The sequence below is a fragment of the Phacochoerus africanus genome, chromosome 13, assembly GCF_016906955.1.
Source record: "Phacochoerus africanus isolate WHEZ1 chromosome 13, ROS_Pafr_v1, whole genome shotgun sequence".
Taxonomy (NCBI): Eukaryota; Metazoa; Chordata; class Mammalia; order Artiodactyla; family Suidae; genus Phacochoerus; species Phacochoerus africanus.
The window spans coordinates 14,233,400-14,255,135 of NC_062556.1; the positions used below are offsets into that span (position 1 = coordinate 14,233,400).

At 41.9% G+C, this 21,736-nt stretch overlaps 1 protein-coding gene across 3 annotated transcripts in view; it reads left to right on the forward strand.

Annotated features, from left to right (window-relative positions):
• NHLRC3 (NHL repeat containing 3) overlaps positions 1-21,736 on the forward strand; it is a 164,706-nt gene that overhangs the window by 22,102 nt on the left and 120,868 nt on the right. For all 3 annotated transcript variants that reach the window (XR_007131390.1, XR_007131391.1, XR_007131389.1), the window contains exon 8: positions 3,240-3,296. The gene's annotated coding sequence lies outside the window, so the exon portion shown is untranslated. The remainder of the gene's footprint in view (positions 1-3,239; positions 3,297-21,736) is intronic.

Sequence of the window (21,736 nt, forward strand, 5' to 3'; positions counted from 1 at the left end):
GATTTGGGCATTTTATTCTCAACCAAGAAATGCCTTTTGCAACATTTTCCCCTCTGAAAACTTGCCATTCACCTGGAGCCCACACACTGCTGCTTGAGTGTAAATGGGTGTTACCACTTGGAAAAGTAAAGCTACATATAGGCAGAGCCTATGATCCAGCAAGTCCACTCCTACACGTAGTCAGCAAAAGTCATGGTCTAGAATATTAATAACAGCATTTTGTAGTTCTAAACTGGAAGCTACCCAAATGCCCATTGACATTAAAATTGAAGACTGTATCATGGCATATTCACTCAATGGAATGCCCTGCAGAGAGAAGTGGAATACGTGTGTGTGTGTGTGTGTGTGTGTGTGTATACATTCAAGTATACACATACATGCACACACACAGAGCAGTCACTCAGCTAGATACAGAAGAGTAGGTAATGTATGACTCTTTTTATATAAAGTATATAAACTGGCTAAAGTAATCTGGGCTGTTAGAGGTCAGGGTAGTTGCCTTGAGGAGTAGTAAGTGGATGGGAACACAAGGAGGGTCTTCTGAGGAGTCTAAATTTGCAATCTCTCTTTCTAGGTTCCATTTAAATGAGTGAGTTCAGTTTATGAAAAATTAATCAAATTTTATTTTGATGACATGTATATTTTTTGTAACAATTTTTATTAAAAGTCTTAAAATAGTTTCTCAAATCAAGATAGCCTAGATTTTTTTTTCTCAAATATAAAGCATAGAACAATCAATTGAATTGACCTTGCTTTTGGTCTTTGAAATCTAATTCTTTGTCTGGTTATTATGATAAAAGTCTTACTTGATCTCTAAGTCTCTAATGACCCTTCTGTGCAGATAGTATGTATTTTTCTTTAGCATGGAAGTTTGGACCGAGTGGGATTGACGTTCTTTAGATTGTTCTCCTTAAATATTGTTCAACACAATTCTGTCCTTATATCACTTCTCTTTGCATGCTCTCCCATCTCTACATGCTCTCTTAATCATCCCTTGGCTTCAGTTTCCACCACCGATGTATAATACCCAAATTTCTGCTGTTTTCTCTCCTTAGCTTCAGAATCCCTGACAGCATCTTCACCTGGATGTCTCACAGGCCCCTTAAATGTAAGGTGTAAAATGGAGCTTGGTATTACCCCCCTGAAAGCTCCTTTCCTCCTACCCCCTCCTATCGTGATAAAAGACCTCACTGTCCAGTTCGCAGTTGGACAGTCACCCAAGACTCCCTCTCTTTTTTCTTCTTCACTCCCATATCGAATTAATCCACAGCTTCTGTCAGCTCTGCCCCCTAAAAAGCTCCTCAGTCTTCATTCTTTTTAGGTCCAGGTGCACTCAAAAAACCCTGTGGAGTAAATGAACCTCCTCCCGATTTCAGCCAGCCACCTCCCGCACATCTCTTCCTCGGACAAGCCTGTATTTATAGAGATAATAAGCCTATTCCAGTAGCTGCTCAGAACAAAAATCTTTGGGTCATCGTCTGCTCATCTCTTTCTCGCACACAGTTGGATAACTAACTCTGTCTTCAAGTACATCCAGAATCTGAAGGTTTCTTTTCATCTCTCCCCTGTCCTTACCACCTTGACTCCACTCAAACCACTCAGACCTGTAGCTTGAGCTGTACCCACACTGTCCAGTGAGCTGTGCCCCAATACACTACACTGCTGTGTGTGCACACTCTCTTCTGTTGCTAGGGGTGCCCAGCCCTCATCGATCTGGATAATTCTTTCTCATCATGTGTGATACACAAATACCACCATTCTTCTAGGAAATCTTCCCTGGATCTTTCATGCTGAGCTAATACTCTGTGTTTTTTATCTTTATGTTCTGACTGTTGACTACATTGCCTGGCATGTAGTTGGTTCTCAGTAAGTTCAGAGACAATGATGATGAACTAATCTACTGCATTGTAAAAGAGCCCTGTTGCATTGCAAAGCTTGGAGCTTGGTATTACCCCCCTGAAAGCTCTGTTATAATAAATACTGTATCATATTGCAATTTTTTATTTTCACGTCTAACTTCCTCTTCACCAGGTTACGAGCTCTTCAGTAAATGTGTGTCTTAATCACTTTTGCCTTCTCTGTATGCTCATGGTAGTGTTCAGGAATAATTGCTAAAAGGATAAGAGTACAAATGAGTCGAGAGTGCATTTGTAAGTCTCCTGTGCCAACTGCTAAGGAATGAATTGCGTTCCCCTAATATTCATATATTGAAGCCCCAACCATCGATGTGATGGTATTAGGAGATGAGGCTTTGGGGAAGTTTAGACGAGGTCATAAAGAGATGACTCATGAATAGGATGAGTGTCCCTCTAAAAAGAGACACAGATTCTCATTCCCGCCCCCCTCTCTTTCTAACTCTCTCTCCCTCCCCATATGTGAGAACCATGAGAAAATAAATTTCTCTTGTCAAAGTCATACCTTCTGTGGCAGCCTGAGCAGACCAATCCATATCTGAACGAAATTAGTTACTTCCAGCTGTTGTTAAGGACCGTGATTGGGAATTTCCTGAAAATACACGTAACATTTTTTTCTACAAATTATTGCCTTGGCTTGACTGTGCATTTCATTTGGTTAGTATATGGCAATAATAAGACCAATCAACCTGTCTGTAGCGCAGAGTCACAAAGTTCATTCTTAGCCACAACCAGTCATCTCAGGAAAATGAAACTGAATAACCCCCCTGCCGGGACATCAATCCAAAGCCCATTTCCTCCTAAGCACAGGTCTATATGGGTGATGTTTATAAATTAAGAGCAAAATGTTGTTATACTTTTAAGTTATTTTCCTGTAGTTGAGTATTAACATCGGTACCTAATTTTTTTCCTCTTTGCTTGACTCACAGGATAATGAATGGCTCTTCATTTATGCCACCACAGACACTTAATTTTTATAATGAATTCAGTTTTTAAGAATCCAAACCTGTTTACTTTGTGTGTTTTTAGAAAGAATATTTCCTTCCTCCACTTTTCAGTTTCTCTGCAGAGAGAATTCACCTGGATCAGTCGACCCCCATGGAAGAGCAACAGGTCGCATACCTAGCTGTATTTTGAGCGTTTGGCTGAATATCTTTAAGTCCAGCATCTGTTCATGTCAGAGACACCAGGCAGCTGCATCCACAGCACATGTTTTCTTGAACTGTTGCCAATGGGGAGGTTGCAGTAACCTGTAAATCTGAAACCAGAAAGGCCCAGGTCAACTTGTAGCCTCTTAATTGATTGTCTGATTCTTTTAATTTGCAGAATCAATTTAATATTCAAAAAGGAGGACACTTCGAGGACTGATTGAAAACAGACCAGGTAGGGAATGATTGTCTGACACATCGAGGTGCTTAAAGGGGAGCCCACACCAATTCTGTGTGTCTTGTTTCTTAGTTTCTGCACGGGTTTATTCTTAAGTAAAGAATAAGGAAGAGGGGAGTTCCTGTCGTGGCTCAGCGGAAGCAAATCTGACTAGCAGGTTCGATCCCTGGTCTTGCTCAGTGGGTTAACAATCCGGTGTTGCGGTGAGCTGTGGTGTAGGACGCAGATGCAGCTTGGATCCCACATTGCTGTGACTGTGGTGTAGCCTGGCAGCTGTAGCTCCAGTTCAACCCCTAGCCTGGGAACCTCCATGCCACGGGCATAGTCCTAAAAAAAAAAAGAATAAGGAAGAGTATGTTCATAGTTGTGACCCAAGCTGTCAAAACATAGTGGCGGCATGGCTATGCTGTCCTTAAAAGCAAACAATAACAGACTCAAAATGGAAAAAGCTCATTCCACTGATTTGAGTCATGCATCATGCAACCAGCCCAGGGTGCAGGCTCGAAAAACAGCGCTCTGCCCTCAAGCTCTCACTCTTTCATGCCTCCTCCGTGTGCCTCCTACGCTGCTCTCCTGGGCGTTCTCAGCCCTCGTCTTTAGAAGACCTTTTTAATTTGGGGGCTGGGAGTGTTATTCTAGGGTTAGCCGGTAAGGCACCAGCTGTCTCATTACCAGAGTGATAAAATATTTGCTGCATCTAACTGACAATTATCACAGGTTTTTCCTCTAAGCAGACTCCCTTCAGGCTCCTCAGTGAGAAAGAAAACCACAAAATTCAACATCTCACCCCAGCTGTAGCACTTCATGAATCTGACCCATCAAAATGGTAACTAGGGGAACTTCTTCCCAGCTCTTCCAGGAGGGTAATCACCTCTTTTGTTGGGAAGTCTGCAGGAAATTAAAGGTTCTGTTGCACCTGACAAGCACTTGCCAGAATGCCAAGCATTCTGGCAAGGGAGAGTCAACAGAATCCAAAGTTCTTTGGGTTAAATTTGCAGAGCAAATCCAGGAGGATGATGGTTCCCTTTGGCTGCCATATTCTGCCACTGCTGCTTTCAGCAAACCATCTCCACCTTTGCTGTTCCAGCACTTTAGAACCAGCCAAGCAGGGAGGCAGAGCTGGCTGCAGCTGAAGCTTGACTCTCAGCAGACCTGGAGCTTTAAAACCTTGTTCTTCCCCTTGTGCACCGCATGTGATCTTTAAAACGTTAACCTAAAACCCACCAATGGAGGAGACTATATCCAGTCTGTCTTCAAAATCCTCCCTTAGGGCAGTGGTCTCTATTTCAGCCCGAAGTTAGCATCCATTAAGAGTTAAGATTTGGGAGTTCCCTTGTGGCTCAGTGGGTTAAAGATCTGGAGCTGTCACTGCAGTGGCTCAGGTTGCTGCTGTGTCATGGATTTGATGCCTGGTCTGGGAACTTCCACGTGCTGCTGGTGAGGGCAAAAAAAAAGTTAAGATTTGTTTCTGAATTTTGCAATATGCAGCATGATTTCCAGCTAAAATCCATCAATGATCAAAATACTGTGCTTAATTAGAAAGGAGAAGAATGTGCCTAAGTCCAAAATTCAAACAAAACTCTATTCCAAAAGTCAATGGTTGTACATTTTCTTGAAGAGAGCGCCCCGTGTAGGCCCAAAGTGCTGGCTGAAGACTTTGTTAATCATTTGCAAGAGTTCCATGCATTTCATTGCCATTTCCTCTCGGATTTCTCTGATTTTCTTTGAAAAGAGGCCTTTTAAATTCATTCAAACTCCTACACCCAAGTAAAATGTAACAGAGACAGGCTGAGCATCCATCCCTATAGAGAGCCTCTGCAATTCTGTTCTTCCAAGGAAGGGACCATTGAGGATACATCTGATTGGTTATCAGGTAACACAGCAAGGAAAGGCAGGTTCAGGTTGCCCTGATGTAATTACTGATGCACTTAATTAAGTCATGTACCAAGGCATTAAATATTTCAGCAAAGTCTGTTTTAGGTTGTTTTACCTCTTGAAAGACACTAATGTGAAATGATTTTCTCAGGTAAATGAGGTTTAGCTGTGTTGGTGGGGAGGCCAGACGCAGCAGCTGCAGGTTTAATTAAACGTTTGCCTAACCATATAAAAAGACAGTGATATATCTTCATAGCATCTGGCAGCTTTACTATCCTCCAGTCCTCCTTTAATTAGCAGGCTGGTGAATTTAATAGAAAATGGCTTTAACTCAGGAGCAGATGGCTCTTCTGAGTGACAAGGGGAATGACAATTTCTGTCATGTGTACTTGGTATGGAGCTTTCTAGTCGGAAAGATCTCTTTAGAGCACAAGCCTGATGAAATCAGGGTCGGGTTTAATATCGTCTGAAAGCCACTACTTCTGAATCTCACTCAACTAAAAAAATGTGACGTGTGAGCTTCCAGAGGTGGTTTTCCTTTGTCTATCTGTGTTCATTTCTCATATTTTATGACAAGACTAGCCTTTCAGTGGTCGAGTTTTCTTTAAAGTTTCTCAAAGGTAGAGAAAACTGTCTGCTGGACCCCAAACAATCTCTGAAATGATCATTGTCATCAGCGTTTTAAAGTTAAGGAAACATGAACTTCATTTCCCTCCTAGCTGGCAATTGTCTTGAGAGAAAGCAAGTTAATATCTTTGCTTTTCACAGATGTTGCTTCGGATGTGAAAGACAGTGTAAGAAAATCCTCAGGAATAAGGAAAACAGTGTTCATAAGTGTTTAGTTCTTACAAGTCTATTTTTATTTCTTTTTCTTTTTTTTCCTTTTTATGACCACACCTGCAGGGTATGGAAGTTTCTAGGCTAAGGGTCAGATCGGAGCTACAACTGAGGCCTCCGCCACAGCCACAGCCACACTGGATCTGAGGCACATCTCTGATCTGCACTGCCGTTTGTGGCAGTGCCGGATCCTTAAGCTACTGACCACAGCCAGGGATCAAACCCACATCCTCACAGATGTTGGGTTCTTACCCCACTGAGCCACAATGGGAACCTATATTTAGAACCTTCTTTCATGTGTACGTGCTCTTCCTGCGGGTCTCTGGTCACTTTGTACATACTCGTGGGACAGTCGGGTTGCACCTAGGAAGTTTTAAACAGTGAATTTAGGTCCCTTTTCATGGTTAGGATGGACTGGGTCAAAAATGGACAATTGCTCTGTTTGGAATAAGAGGATTATTTCTCCAGTTCTCAGGTAAGGATTGCAGACAGACTAGTCCAAACCAGTCATGCAGTGTTCACTTCTAATAGCTGCCAACTGTAATAGTAGGTACTTTACTTAAATTATCTCATTTAATTCTCATAATTAACATGTTAGCCTGTAAGCCTTTTTTGCAAATTAAGAGATGGCCTGAAGAGCTTACGTGAGTGGCTGGGCTGGTTTTGGGTATGTCCAAACGGAAGTATCACCCTCTCTACCAAGTGTTACGCTGTCTAGAGACCATTCAATCTAACCATGGGCCAGACGGATGCTGGGCATCCAAAGACACAGAGCCTCTTGCCCTTGAGGAGCTCTCATCTCAGGGGGTGGAGGGATGCATGGCATACACGTAAGCACAGTGAACATGGTGAGAAATAAAGTAAAGCCCAGCCAACTACTTTGTGAGCCCAGAGAGAGGATTTGCACATTTTTCCAGGTATCATGCACAATTTGACATTGGATTTAGTCTCTTTCCTCCCAACTTTGTTGAAGTAGAGTTGACAAATAAACGTTGTGTGTATTTACAGTGTACAATATGTTTTGGTATATGTGTATGTTTTGAAATGATTGCCGCAATCAAGCTCATTAACATTTCCATCACCTTACGGAGTTAACGTGTGTGTGCGCGCGTGCACGCACATGTGGTGGGAATACCTAAGACCTACTGTCTTAGCAAATTATAAGCAAACAATACAGTACTGTTAAGTAGAGTTACCACGGTGTACATGAGATATACAGAATTTATCCTGCATAATTAATTCTGTACCCTTTGACCAACATCTCCCCGTTTATTCCACCCTTAGCCCCTGGCAACCACCTTTCTACTCTGTGAATCTTTGAATTCAGTTTTTTGAGAGTCTGCATATGTAATGTTACGCAGTTTTTGTCATCCTCTCATTGGCTTATTTCACTTAACATAATGTCCTCCAGGTTCGTCCATGTTGTCACAGATGGCAGCTTTTCTTCCCCCTTTTTGATATATTCCATTGTATATGTTTATACCACGTTTTCTTTATCCTTTCATCTATCGGTAGACACTTGGGTTGTTTCTCTATTTTAGCTATTGTTAATAATGCTGAAATGAACATGGGAGTGCAGGTATCTTTTCGAGGTTCCAGTTTAATTTCCTGTGGAAATATACCCAGAACTGAGATTGCTGGGTCATGTGGGAGTTAGCTTTTTAATTTTTTTTTGAGGAACTGCTATACCATTTCCCATATCTGTACTAATTTAGTCTGTTTTCTCCACATCCTCACCAACGCTTTTGTCTTTTTGATGATAACCATCTCACAGGTGTGAGATGATAACTCATTGTGGTTTTGATTAGTGATATTGAACACATTTTCATGTGTCTTTTTTTTTTTTTTTGTAAGTGGCCACACTTGTGGCATATGGAAGCTCCCAGGCTGGGGTCAAATTGGAGCTGCAGCTGCAGGTCTATACCACAGCCCAGCAACACTGGGTCTGAGCACCATCTGTGACCTATGCCGCAGCTTTCAGCAACACTCAGATCCTTAACCCACTGAACAAGGCCAGGGATCAAACCCTCATTATCACAGACACTGTGTCAGGTTCTTAACCTGCTGAGCCACAAAGGGAACTCCCATGTGTCTTTTTTAATGTCTGTATTATACTGTTTTGATTACTGTAGCTTTGTAATATATTTTGAAATCAGGACATATGCTGCCTCCAGCTTTGTTCTTGCTCAAAATTGTTTTGTCTATTTAAGATCTTTTGCGGTTTCATATAAATTTTAGGATTGTTTATTATATTACTGTGAAAAATGCCATTGGAATTTTGATAGAGATTGCATTGACTCTGTAGATCACTTTGGGTAGTATGGACATTTTAACAACATTAATTCTTCTAATACATGGATATAGGTTATCTTTTTATTTATTTGTATCCTTTTCAATTAATTTCATCAATGTTTTGTAGGGTTTTTTGTGTTTTTTTTTTTTTGGCTGCACCCCCAGCATATGGAAACACTCAGGGCAGGGATCAACCCCTTGTTACTGGAGTTCCCGTCGTGGCACAGTGGTTAACGAATCCGACTAGGAACCATGAGGTTGTGGGTTCGGTCCCTGCGCTTGCTCAGTGGGTTAATGATCCGGCGTTGCCGTGAGCTGTGGTGTAGGTTGCAGATGCAGCTCGGATCCTGCGTTGCTGTGGCTGTGGTGTAGTCTGGTTGCTACAGCTCCGATTAGACCCCTAGCCTGTGAACCTCCATATGCCACGGGAGCGGCCCAAGAAATAGCAAAAAGACAAAAAAAAACCCAAAAAAACCAAAAAACAAAACCTTGTTACTGCAGTGACAGTGCCAGATCCTTAACCCATTGCACCACAAAGGAAGTCCAATATTTTGTTTTTTTTTTATTGTACAAATTTTACATTAAATTTTATTCCTAAGCATGTTATTTTTTTGTTGCTATTATAAAGTTGGATTGTTTTATTTATTTCTTTTTCAGCTAGATTGTCATTCTGTACAGAAATACAACTGATTTTTGTATATTGATCTTGTATTCTGCAACCTTACTGAATTTAGTGATTACATATAACAGGTTTTTGGTGGAGTCTTTAGGGTTTTATACTTATAACATCATGTCATCTGCATATTATTTTTCTTTCTCTTTCTAATTTGGATATCTTTTATTCCTTTTTCTTGCCTGATTGTTCTGGCTGAGACTTCCTGTACTATGCCGAATGAAATTAGTGAGAGTGGGCATCCTTATCTTGTTCCTGATCTTCCAGGAAAAACTTTCAGCTTTTTACCCTTGAGTATAATGTTAGCTGTGGGCTTGTCATATATTGCCTTTACCATGTTGAGGTATACTCCTTCTATACCTAATTTTTTTGACAGTTTTTAGACAAGGATATTAAATTTTGCCAGCTACTTCTCTGTGTATATTGAGACAATGATGTGGTTTCTATTCTTTAATCTGTTAATGTGGTATGTGACATTTGATTTACTTATGAACCATACTTGTTTCCCAGAGAGAGATCCACTTGCTCATGGTGTATGATTCTTATAATATGCTGTTGAATTTTTGTTTATCAGTATTTGGGGTGGGGGGGGATTTCTGCATCTATATTCATCAGAGATAATTGATCTGTAATTTTCTTTCCTTGTAGTATCCTTGTCTAGCTTTGGTACCAGGGTAATTCTGGCCTTATAAAATGAGTTTGGAAGTTTTCTCTCCTCTTCAATTTTTTAGAAGAATTGGCTAGGGGTCAAATCAGCAGAGCTGTAGCCACTGGCCTACACAACAGCCACAGCAATGCAGGATCCGAGCCATGTCTGTGACCTACACCACAGCTCATGGCAATGCCAGATCCTTAACTCACTGAGCAAGGCCAGGGATTGAACCCGCAGCCTCAGGGTTCCTAGTTGGATTCGTTTCTGCTGTGCCACAACAGGAACTCTTAGAAGATAATTTTAAATACTCTCTGCCTGATGCCACTTACAGGAATGTTGTAAACTCACAGGAGAAAATAAACCTCAATCATTCCTCTGTTCAGCTACTAAAAATGTAACTGCTATGAGTTTTTCAGGTTACTAACTCAAAAGTATCAAAAGCATATATGTATGTATACACACACACACACACACACACACATATAATTTCAAGCTCTCATTCTATATATAGGGGAAGTTTAATCTAGTTAATTGTAAGTGAATACCATCATTTTAAGGGTTAACATCGATCAATAAAAATCCACTTCCTTCCATTTTTTTCTCCATGGTAGCATGAAATATCCAAGAAGCTTTTTATTTCATTTAAGAATTTTATTTTTATTTATCTGTAGTGTCTTTGAATGTGCTTTGAATGTGTGTGTGTCTCTGTGTGTGTGTGTGTATCTTATCACTCACTGATTGAATGATCACTGTCACAAAGTGTGGGATCTTATCCCCATTTACATTCCTTTCCTCCCCCATTTCTAATATAGTGGCTTAAACATTTCCTATACATAAACTTATAATCACACAAGTCAGTGTTACAATTTTTGCTTAAGTTGTGAAACATAGTTTAAAACATTTAAGAAGAGTAGAAAAGTCTAGCTTATTTGCATATATTTTTGCTTGTCACATTCTCCTTTCTTTCCTGATGTTCCAGGGGTCTTTCTTTTATCATTTCCTTTCTGTTTAGTAAACTTCTCTAGTTGTTCTTTTATGGTAGAACTGTGGGAGACAAATTCTCGGTTCTCTTTATCTGAGGATGACTTGATTTCCCCTTCATTTCTGAAGGGCGGAGGTTCCTGAGGTAGAGGATTCTGGGTCGATAGTTCTTTTCCTGCAGCACTCCACAAATGGTCTGTCTGTATTTCCGGTGGAACATCAAGGACTTTATCTCCAGTTAATATAAGCATGATGGGTGCTATAAATAACTTTCCATTGGTGAAGTGAGCAGCATCTAAGGTTTGTGGGTTGGCTAGAAATGTCACACAGGTCCTACGAGAATGAAGCAAGCGTGGTCACCCAATTGTGCAGAAGGGCTATTTTGGCTCAGGATTCTAACCTGTCTATGTGTGAGCACTCATACAGGATTTTTTCTTTGTCTCTTGGATTTTTGCCCTGAGTGACTCTTTCAGATGAAGATCTGCAGACCTTTCCTGCCTCTAGTGGAGACAATTGACAGTGTTGCTGAGACTCAGCCTCTGTCCACTGGTGCCAAATAGAAATGCAGAGACAGAGTTAGGGATAAAAGAGAAAAAAATAGCTTTCATTGCTTTGTCAGGCACATGAGGCCACTACAGGCTAATGCCCTAAAAATTGTGCCCTCTCAAGTCCCAGCTACTCAGGAGGCTGAGGTTGCAGGATCCCTTGAGCCCAGGAGTTCTACGCTGTAGTGCACCCTGCCAATAGGGTGTCCACACTAAGTGTGACATCATTAACTCCTGAACAGAACGTAATAGTTGTCAACTAGCAAACAGCCTTGAGTCATTTACAACTTCATACATAGCATGGCCTGCATCTTCCTTCCATGCTGCTTTGGAGAAGTTCTGGCTCCGTTCATGCAACAGTGAGGGTTGTGCGGAGATTCTGCCCTCTTTGGCTACAAAAGTTATTCTCTGATTGGTGTCTGAAGTGACGCTGAAGGTCCTGGAGCAGCCTGAGTGGTTTCTTATGATCCTGAGAAGCAGCCCCTTGACAGGAGCTCTCCTATGGTGCCTGATGAAAGAAAAGGTACATGGATGGTGGGGAAAAACATTTATGGAAATGGATACCCAACATGCACATGAAAAAATGCTCACACCGATTGTTAGAGAAAAGCAATTTCTTACACCAGTCAGAATGGCCATCATTAACAAACCAACAGTTAACAAAGGCTGGAGAAGGTGTGGAGAAAAAAGTACCCTTCTACACTGTAGGTGGGAATGTAAATTGGTACAACCACTATGGAAAACAGTATGGAGGTACCTCAGAAAACTAAATGGAGAACTACCATATGACCCAGCAATCCCACTCTTGGGCATATATCTGGACAAAAATTTTATTGAAAAAGATACATGCACCTGTATGTTCATTGCAGCACTATTCACAATAGCCAAGATATGGAAACAACCTAAATGTCCATCGACAGATGAAAGGATTAAGATGTGGTACATATATACACAATGGAATACTCAGCCATAAAAAGAGCAAGATAATGCCATTTGCAGCAACATGGATGGAACTAGAGACTCTCATACTAAGTGAAGTAAGTCAGAAAGAGAGACAAATGCCATATGATACCACTTATATCTGGAATCTAATATACGGTACAAATGAACCTTTCCACAGAAAAGAAACTCATGACTTGGAGAACAAACTTGTGGTTGCCAAAGGGAGAGGGAGGGAGTGGGATGGACTGGGAGTCTGGGGTTAATAGATGCAAACTACTGCATTTGGAGTGTATAAGCAATGAGGTCCTGCTGTATAGCATAGGGAACTTTAGTCACTTGTGATGGAACATGATGGAGGGTCATGTGAGAAAAAGAATATATGACTGTCACTTTGCTATACAGTAGAAATTGGCAAAATACTGTAAACCAACTATGATAGAAAAAAGAAAAATCTTAAAAAAGTGTAAATGTAAAAGAAAATGAATGCTTTTTAAGCATCATCATCAACAGTTTCAACATAAGTGCATCTATATGCCTAGAAAAGAAAGGATCTTTTTTCCACGATTCCCAAGAAAAAGATGACATACTTAGGAAACTTTTTTTTTTTCTTAGCCAGACATTACTCTTCAAAGCAATCATGAAGGCTACTTAGAGATCTAACTTGGTTAGTTGAGCAATGAATGATCTTGTTCTAAACATAGCAGAGAAATGGGGCTGTCAATATATCTTTTTTTAACAGAAGCTTTTTTTTTTCTTTTTCTTTTTTTGCTTCCCCACAGTACATGGAGCTCCTGGGCCAGGGATCAGAACTGAGCCTTAGTTGCAACCTAAGTTGCAGCTGTGGCAATGCTGGATTAACCCACTGTGCTGGGCTGGGGATCAAATCTACGTCCCAGCACTCCCAAGACACTGCTGATCCTGTTGCGCCACAGTAGGAACTCTAACAGTTAGAAATTTTTTCAACAATAAAGTGTTATTGGAGTTCCCATTGTGGCTTAGTAGGTTTTAAGAACAAGACATACTGTCCATGAGGATCGTGGGTTTGACCTCTGGCCTCTCTCAGTGGGTTAAGGATCTGGTGTTGCTGTGGCTATGGCCTAGCCTGGGAGCTTCCCTATGCTGCAGGTGCAGACCTAACAATCAGTCAATCAATCAATCAATCAATAGTTATCAAGGACTCAGAGGAAAAGTGGATGTACGCAGTGACCAGATTCTTCGGTCTCTAAATATTTATCATTCTTCCCAGATCCTCAAAGATCCTCCAGGAAGCTACCATTTGAGGACAGGCTTTCATATATGGCCCCCTTTCTGCCACAGGTTAAAACTGATTTGCAAGGCTCTTTGAATGGAAACTCCTGATGCCAGGAGCTTGTGTCAGTGACAGTCCTTTGGGAGTTTTTCTCCCCACTGTCAGAACAGCACTGTCTGTGAACCGTTGTAGACCAGGCCAGCTGAAAATATGGTGAGCCATCCAGTATTTGAATTCTGCACCAAAATTGTGAATCCTGGCAGCTGAAGAGGATGGGCAGGCATGTTCAAATTCATGGCAATGGCAGATAAAGTAGTTACACTGTGTTCTGTAGAGCATATCCTTGAGCAGCCCCTGGGAGATACCATCTAGTCCATGGATAAGGCATCCATGGGGGAGAAATGGGCAGAACGAAGCACAATTGCTTAAAGTTCATGGGGGTGTCTACAGTGGGTCTCAGCCAGGGTTGACCTAAGCATGAGCAGCTTATTTTCCTGTGATTTGAGTAGCCCCAGGAAGTTTCATCTGCTTCTAAATATTCACTTAATCAAGTGCCTAAGATTCCACTGCTTGAGATGGGTTTATCTAGGGTTAAGTATGAGGCAGTAATGTAGTGCCTCGTATCTATCAGACATTCACCACATTACTGCCATTGTTCTTTCCATAATAAGCATGATCCTCTTAGGTTGTGGATTTTTTTTTTTTTTTTTGCCGTGCCTGTGGCATGCAAAAGTTCCCAGGCCCGAGATGGAACCCGTGCCACTGCCAGATTCTTAACCTGCTAGGCCATCAGAGAATTCCAGGTCATGAATCTTACATAAGGGTATTTGGAGTGGTGGAGGAGCACTTTTTGGTTATCACAGTGTGGGAGGATGGGGCAGGAAGGGGAGAAGTGAGGCAGGCAGGGTTACTAAATTTCCTGCAGAGTGCAGGACGGTCTTATATAAGGATGGATTGTTCTGCTGTAATCACCAGCCCTTTCTTTGATTATGTGTTATAGGAACAACAACAACAAAAAAAAAAAAATGGTTTATTATTCTCTGCTTAGTGTGCCTTTATTTATCTGATTTGTTTTTCTTTTTTACCTAAGAAGCCCATGCACCATGCAAAACCTGTGTGCCTGTGGAGATGGAGAAACACCAGAAGTCAACCTGGCCTGATCTATAAATACAAACATGCTAGGGGCAGGTTGGGGTGTAGGACGAAACAGTTCAACCAGTTAGTCTTTTGGAAATTAGCCTGTTCTTTGCACGCCCAGCCCCTCATCTATGTTTAGGTGTAGCCATAACTCCAGAATATTGGAAAATGAACAAGAAATGTAGAAGCTGGGTGATCCTTAGAACGGCATACCCCTGGGAGATTTTAGGTTGACTCTGACTTAGACACAGGAAGGGGAGAGGTGACAGGTGGGCCAGTTGATGACCTGGGCGTTTCAGGACATAGGAACCAGGTGGAGTTTTTCTTTCTCTGTCCCTCAGGTCATTCTAGCAGTTACAATAGTGTGCATTGAATCCATCCTGGACAACAGCATTGATCTCGTTCTGCCCAGTGGGCCGTGATGGAGCCACATGCTTCACAGACAAAGCTTCACTTCCTGGGGGTGGAATTTTCTGGGGAGTACAGAGAAAGCTCCCTTTGTTCTCCTCAAGGTTTTTTTATTAGCACCTGCCAGGGTCTCTGCCTCTCTCTGCACCTGCTGAGTTGGCAGTCTTGCAGCATACGTCACGTCCGCTGAGATTTCTCCCCTGACGGGAGTCGTCGTCACACACAGCATCCCTCTCCTGGGGCTCGGCAATGACAGATTTTGAGATCTGACCTGTCTACTCTTTTCAAAGACCACTTGGTGATCATGCAAACATAAATATGTAGACTTTTTTAACATGTGCAAAAATCAGATCCTAAAATGACTTGGCGTGTCTGGGGAATAAGTTTAGCAGCCTCTTAAAGGAAGAACATGCTAAAACTGGCCTTCGTGTAAGCAAATGCAAGTGTGTGTTATCAGGAATTCGAAGATACTTAAAATATCTCTTGGAGTCAAGATCGTGGGGAATCAATAAATGTTTTCAAGACGCTTAGGAGTGAAGTTCTATTTCAATATGATGTTGCCGGAGCAACACCCAGAATGGACTATCTGTAGAATAATGTGATAATTGCCTCATAGTTCCTGTAAAACAAGCCTACTTTCTAACTGTAATTGCTAAGATAGGGGGGCTGTAGGGATGACACTCTAGAAACAAACTGTCAGTTCTAGCCTCACTTAAAAGGTGGAAGAATTCTGATTGGGGAGTTTAGAAGCAAAACTTTCCCTCCAGTCCTGATCTCACCCTTTCTGTACAAGCCACTTCATTTCGTCCATCTCTATCTCCCTGCCTCCCCTCCCCACTCCTTACACACAGACACACACGAGTCATCACAATAAAAGGAAAAGTCCCCGGTCTCTCCAGGGACCGTTTCAGGTGAAGACCCTGGGGAAGGGAGAAAAGAGAGAGCAAGACACAGATTTCAACTGAATGGGGTCCTACTTCTGACACAAAGTCTTTCGAGGATGAGGTCTCTAGGGCAGAAAGTCTGAGGCCCCTTCACAATAAAAACTCAGTTCTGGCCAGTTAGAGCCCTGTGGCCACCACTGTAGACCTCCCACGGGGCAAGGTCATTTTCAGTAGCAGGACAATCATGGTATTTATTCTTAATTGCTAAATAAAATGCATTCCTCCTTTCTTTTCTTTTTTTGGCCACTAGGAAACTCCTCTTTCTTTTTAAAAAAAAATAATCATTTAAAGTACCAAGGGTTGTACTAGATTCTAGAAATGCAAGACTGAGAAAGACATAATTTCAGCAAATAGGATATTTTGTCTGTCAGGAACCATAAGCAAATACAGAAAAACTGTTGTATGGGGGCATTTGAGTTAATTTTTCTCCATAATAATAAGAAATGATCACATAAAGAGAACTTAAAAGGCAAACCAACATTGCAGGGTATATCGTGGAAAACGTTTGAATTAGGAAAAATGACCTACAGAAATAGAAAATATATGTGTATTTCTGATAGCAAAAATGTAGTAGAAAACTGCTTATTTACACTATAATAACACAAAGAAGAGTGATACAACGAGGGTTCATTTGGAGAGTGGTGTAAAAAATCTCCTTTGAATTATATGATGGCCCTACACGTCTATCACTTTATGTTTGACTTGCTCCACTCAGCCGTTTGATAGGTCAGTTGGAAAAAATACACGAGGGCTTATCAATTTTTTCAAGAGCCTTTCTTAATCTTCTGGTATAGAAGCCATTCTCTTTTGGAACCTCAGTGATCTCTTTATACAGAAAATAAATACCAACACATCTGGATGCCCAGCCAGTGTATAAGCAGCCTTTTAATCAATTCTGTTTTTCAACCAAGAACTTGACTCCCTTGTCTGACTCACCTTCTGCCTGCAGTCCTGAGAGTTCCAGAGCTCCTATGAGGGTGACTCAGACAGATTTTTCCTGCCCCTGAGCTTTCCTGTCCCTAAGTCATTGCCACTCCTTTCTTGCCTTTCTTTCTTCCATATATGCTTTGGTATTTTTTTTAATCTACTGATATCCCATTATTTTGAATTTTACTTACGGTTTTCCTTTACCTGTATTTAAATGGGATCCTGTGAAGACTTTGAGAACAGCCCATGAGGCGCATCCACCATGTGAATCAGGAGCCCAGGCAGGTTTGGTTGTTTCCAAGATCCTGCCTGTAGCCATAGGAAGTGGGAAGTGGAGGCAGAGAGGCAGAGCCAAAGCAGGAGGCTCACTGAGAAGCCATCCCTTCTCCCTGAGCTTCTAGAGAGCCCTTCTCCCTGAGCTTCTAGAGAGCCCACCTCAGTCTGGCTTCTGGCACCATCCCTCCAAGTCAGTCTGCTTTTGCCAAGTTTACCAGGGATGTCGTGGTTGCTAAATCTGGTCAACACCCAGTAGCCTCTCTCTCTCTTTTTAAAAAACTTCTTTATTAAAGTATAGTTGATTTACAATGTTGTACCAATTTCTGCTGTACAGCAAAGTGACTCGGTCATATACACACACACACACGTACTCTTTAAATACTTTTTTCCATTATGGTCTATCCCAGGAGATTGGATATAGTTTCCTATGCTATTTAGTAGGACCTCGTTGCTTATACATCGTAACTATAATAGTTTGCATCTGCTAATCCCAAACTCCCAGTCCATCCCCTTCCTCCTCCTTCCCCTCAGCAACCACAAGTCTGTTCTCCATGTCGATGAGTCTGTTTCTGTTCTGTAGGTAGGTTCATTTGTGCCATGTTTTAGATTCCACATATAAGTGATATCATATGGTATTTGTCTTTCTCTCTCCTCTGACTTGCTTCACTTAGTGTAAGAATCTCTAGGTACATCCATGTTGCTGCAAATGGCATTATTTCGTTCTTTTTTTATGTCTGAGTCATAGCCTTTCTCTTGATTGCTTCACTGCAAACTTTTCTTTGTTGAAGTCTCTCCTCTTTTGGTTGCTAGGCTTCCTCTCCAGGTTTTTCTGATTTGCTCTTGTTTTATCTTCACAGCCCTGCCCCGTCTCCTGTCTGTCTATCACTAAATGTTGACGTGATCCAGTGTTCTTTGTTTTTTAAACTTGGAATCGATTTGAGAAAGTTCTTGGACTCTTCCCCTCTGAAGAAAGTCTTTCCATAGAAAGCCTACAGATCATCTCTGAAATTATGAGAGAATTAGCTGAGGAAATCAGAACATGCCAAAGCACCCTTGATCATTTGCTTAGTGACTTCACTCTTTCAAAAGCTGGGATAAGAGGTTGTCCTCGATTGTGTTACCGCCCATGTGTGCGTTTTCTCATCCTCGCTCCTCCTTGGCTAAGAGCAGATGATAGCTGATAGCGGAGAGGAGTAGGTTTGCCTTCTCTCGCTTCCCTTTGAGCATTTTGGTGACAGTAGGGCTTTTGGCAAATGGGAGGGCTTGTGTATATGCCTCTGTCTGACCTCCATAGTCTGTGCCTCGGTGGAAAGAAGCAGCGCCTTGGCACATATTCCTGTGACTTATGTGTGCTCATAAAAACAGTGTGCGATTCACAAAGCTATCAGCTCTTAGTCATGAAACAAAAACACCTGTCAAAAGAGTTTTATTTTAACTTGTTAATGACACCACAAATAGACCGACAGAGGACAAGGCCATCATTTCAGGGGACACTTTTACACAGCAGGCCTCTTCTAGGGCATGCAGATACTGCAGGCTGCCTCTGGTCCCTAATTAGAGACGTCCCTCCACGGACACCATAAATCAGTTGTCATCAGAGGGCTGTCACCTCTACATGCAGGGAGGTTCTGCATCTGTTAGCACGGAGGCCATACCCCACAGCAATTACCACTGCCCGATAGTTCCTGAACATGGCTCATTACTCGGCAGATAATTCTGTTTTTCTCACAGTTCTGAGAAGATAAAGTCACTTATTAGGTACCATTTTTTTTTTTATTACATTCCTGGATGCAATCTCTGGTGCTCAAGGGGCTGGGATATGTTTGGAGAACAAGTCATGAGGAAATATGATTCCTCACTGCACCAAATCCCTGAGTTCCTTTTAAGAATATGGGGCTAGGAGTTCCCGCAATGGCACAGTGGAGTCAGCGGTGTATTGGGAGTGCTGGGACGCAGGTCGATCCCTGGCCAAGCACAGTGGGTTAAGGATCTGGTGTTGCTGCAGCTTCAGCTTAGGTCGAAACTACGGCTCAGATCTGATCCCTGGCCCGGGAACTCCATAAGCCATGTGGTGGCCAAAAAAGAATACAGAGCCAGATTTGGGATGTCCAGGTCAAACTCCTCTCATCTGGTGGCCTCAGCCAACCTAACAGCCCTACACATGCTGCCCTGGGGGCTTATTGGGTCAGCCCTGGTAGGTGGAGACACTCAGCCCAGTTAACAGCTTCTTTTAGGAGCCATCTCTCAGAAGGAAGTCGGCAAGGACATGCACTGCTATGGGCTGAATCTCTCCTCCCCACATTTGTGTGTTGAAACTCTAACCTCTAGTACCTAACAATGTGATTGTGTTTGGAGGCAGAATTTTGTTTTGTTTTTAAATTTTATGGCCACACTCACAGCATATGAAAGTTCCTGCACCAGGGATTGAATCCAAGCCACGACTGACTGCGAGCTAGCACCTACTACTTCAGCTGCTGCCCTTTAACCGACTGCCTGGGGCTGAGGATGAACGTGCCTCTGCAGGGACCTGAGCTGCTGCTGCAGTCAGATTCTTAACCCACTGCAAGAGTTTTTAAAGAGGTGATTAGGTTAAAAATGAGGTCATTGGGGTGGGCTCTCATCCAATATGATTGGTGTCCTTATCAGAAGAGGAGATTAGAGACCTAATTAAGACGCAGGGGGAAGATCTTGTGAGGAGGACTCAAGTAGGAAAAGACAGCCTTACCAGCCAAGGACAGAGGCCTCAGAAGAAACCAGCCTGCCGGCACCTTGAACTTGGACTCTAAAGCCTGAGCTTGGACTTCCAGCCTCCAGAACTGTAGAGAAATGCATTTCTGTTAAGCCACCCAGTCCATTTTTTGTTATGGAAAAAGCCCTAGCAAAATGAATACAAGCATTTTCTAAAATTGCTTATAAAAATAGTATTTAAACAGATGGTGGCTGCCTGATAAGCAGTATGCTTTTCTAGAAGAGAAAGAGAGGACATTCCCTTCCCTTAGGTCGTGTGCAGAATAGGCGCAGTGGTTTTAATTGAGTCCATTTACTCCAATAGACAAGTAGCTTGACTTCCTTTTACATGAAACAGTAGAAGTAACTTAAAAAAAAAAAGCAGAAATACTGTTTTTTAAAAGTTTGGCGAAAGTGCTTTCTAACGGATGTTTTTAACGTTGCAGTGGTCAAAATTATTTCTTTGACTTACTATGGGAAAGTCTTTTGTAATAAAGAATGGATTAAGTCCTCATTAGAGTAAGGCAGGTTTACTGTAATGTTTTCAGGTAAATTATCACATCACTGCTTGACCCTGTGGACCTTTCATTCCTGCACTAGATGTTGCTGCTCATTTACTCCCTGCTCCGCTCTGGATACATGAACCCTTTCTTGCCCACCAAAGCTCAGTCTCCATTTGCTCATTTCTCTTATTTCCTATCAGAAGGGACATTTTAATGCCAGTTTGGTACATATTAAGAAGTTTTATGGTCTATAAAGGGAGATTTGGCTAAGAATTTCCCAGATCTGAGTATAAAAAATGGGAGAATTTATACGTAGAAAACTACATGATATTTCAAAATACCGCTAACCATGTCATCATGGGAACAAAAAATCAGAATGTTGTTGCATTTGGCTGTGAGAGTTTTCTGGTGTAATAGTCTTTTTGTTTCGAATTAAATATTTTGAGGAGCGGAGTGGGTTGGAAGCCCTGCCAGAGATTGGGAAAGGTCTTATCTGACCATGCCTTGAGTCAGTATCAAATAGGTAACCCCAAAGCTATTAAAATGATCGTCTTGGAGTTCTCATCGTGGCTCAGTGTTGATGAACCCGACTCGTATCCATGAGGTTGTGGGTTCATCCATGATGAACCTGACTAGTATCCATGAGGTTGTGCCTTGCTCAGTGGGTTGGGGATCCGGCATTGCCTTGAACTGTGACGTGGGTCTCTCAGATTTGGCTTGGATCCTGGATTGCTATGGCTGTGTCGTAGGTCGGCAGCTGTAGCCCCGATTTGACCTCTAGCCTGGGAACTTTCATATGCTGCACATGTGGCCCTAAAAAGACATAAAACTAAAATAAAATTATAGTTTTGCTTATAAAAAAGTTATGTTTTTAAAAGACACATGGAATATGGGAAGAGGAAAATGGTGCATTTCGGCTGGATGGTTGGGGTCAGAAGGTGTGTGTGACAGAAAAAGAGACACAAAGCAGGGGGCACGTTAGAACAGAGACTCCTCAGAACAGAAGATGAGAATGTTGGTTTCGGTTGCGTGTGTTAGAATGGAACACTGCCCCATGACCCCAGCAGGGAACACTAGTGATAGTTTTGATTACTCTTACACAGGTTTGAGTAGAACTGAATTAGAAATGAGTTTTTCAAAGAAAAGGGTAAAATCGGGATTGTAAAAGATCACCAGGGAAGCACAATTTTTCCCAAAGTATGGACCATCCGTGGAAACTGTGTCCCTGGGCTCTGCCTCTGCAGCCCCAGTCCCTGAAATGCCATTCCACCGGCACATCAAGTGTCGAGTGCTTGAAAACTGAAAACTGAGCACCTCCAGTTCATATCACCATGAGGGTTTGAAACATTAGAAGAGCATTTCTCTTCTGTAGTCCTTATTATGTATAGGCACCTTTCTAAATACTTTCTGTTGATTCATTTAATATTACCTGCATGAGGTAGATACCAGCTTTTATTATCCTGTTACAC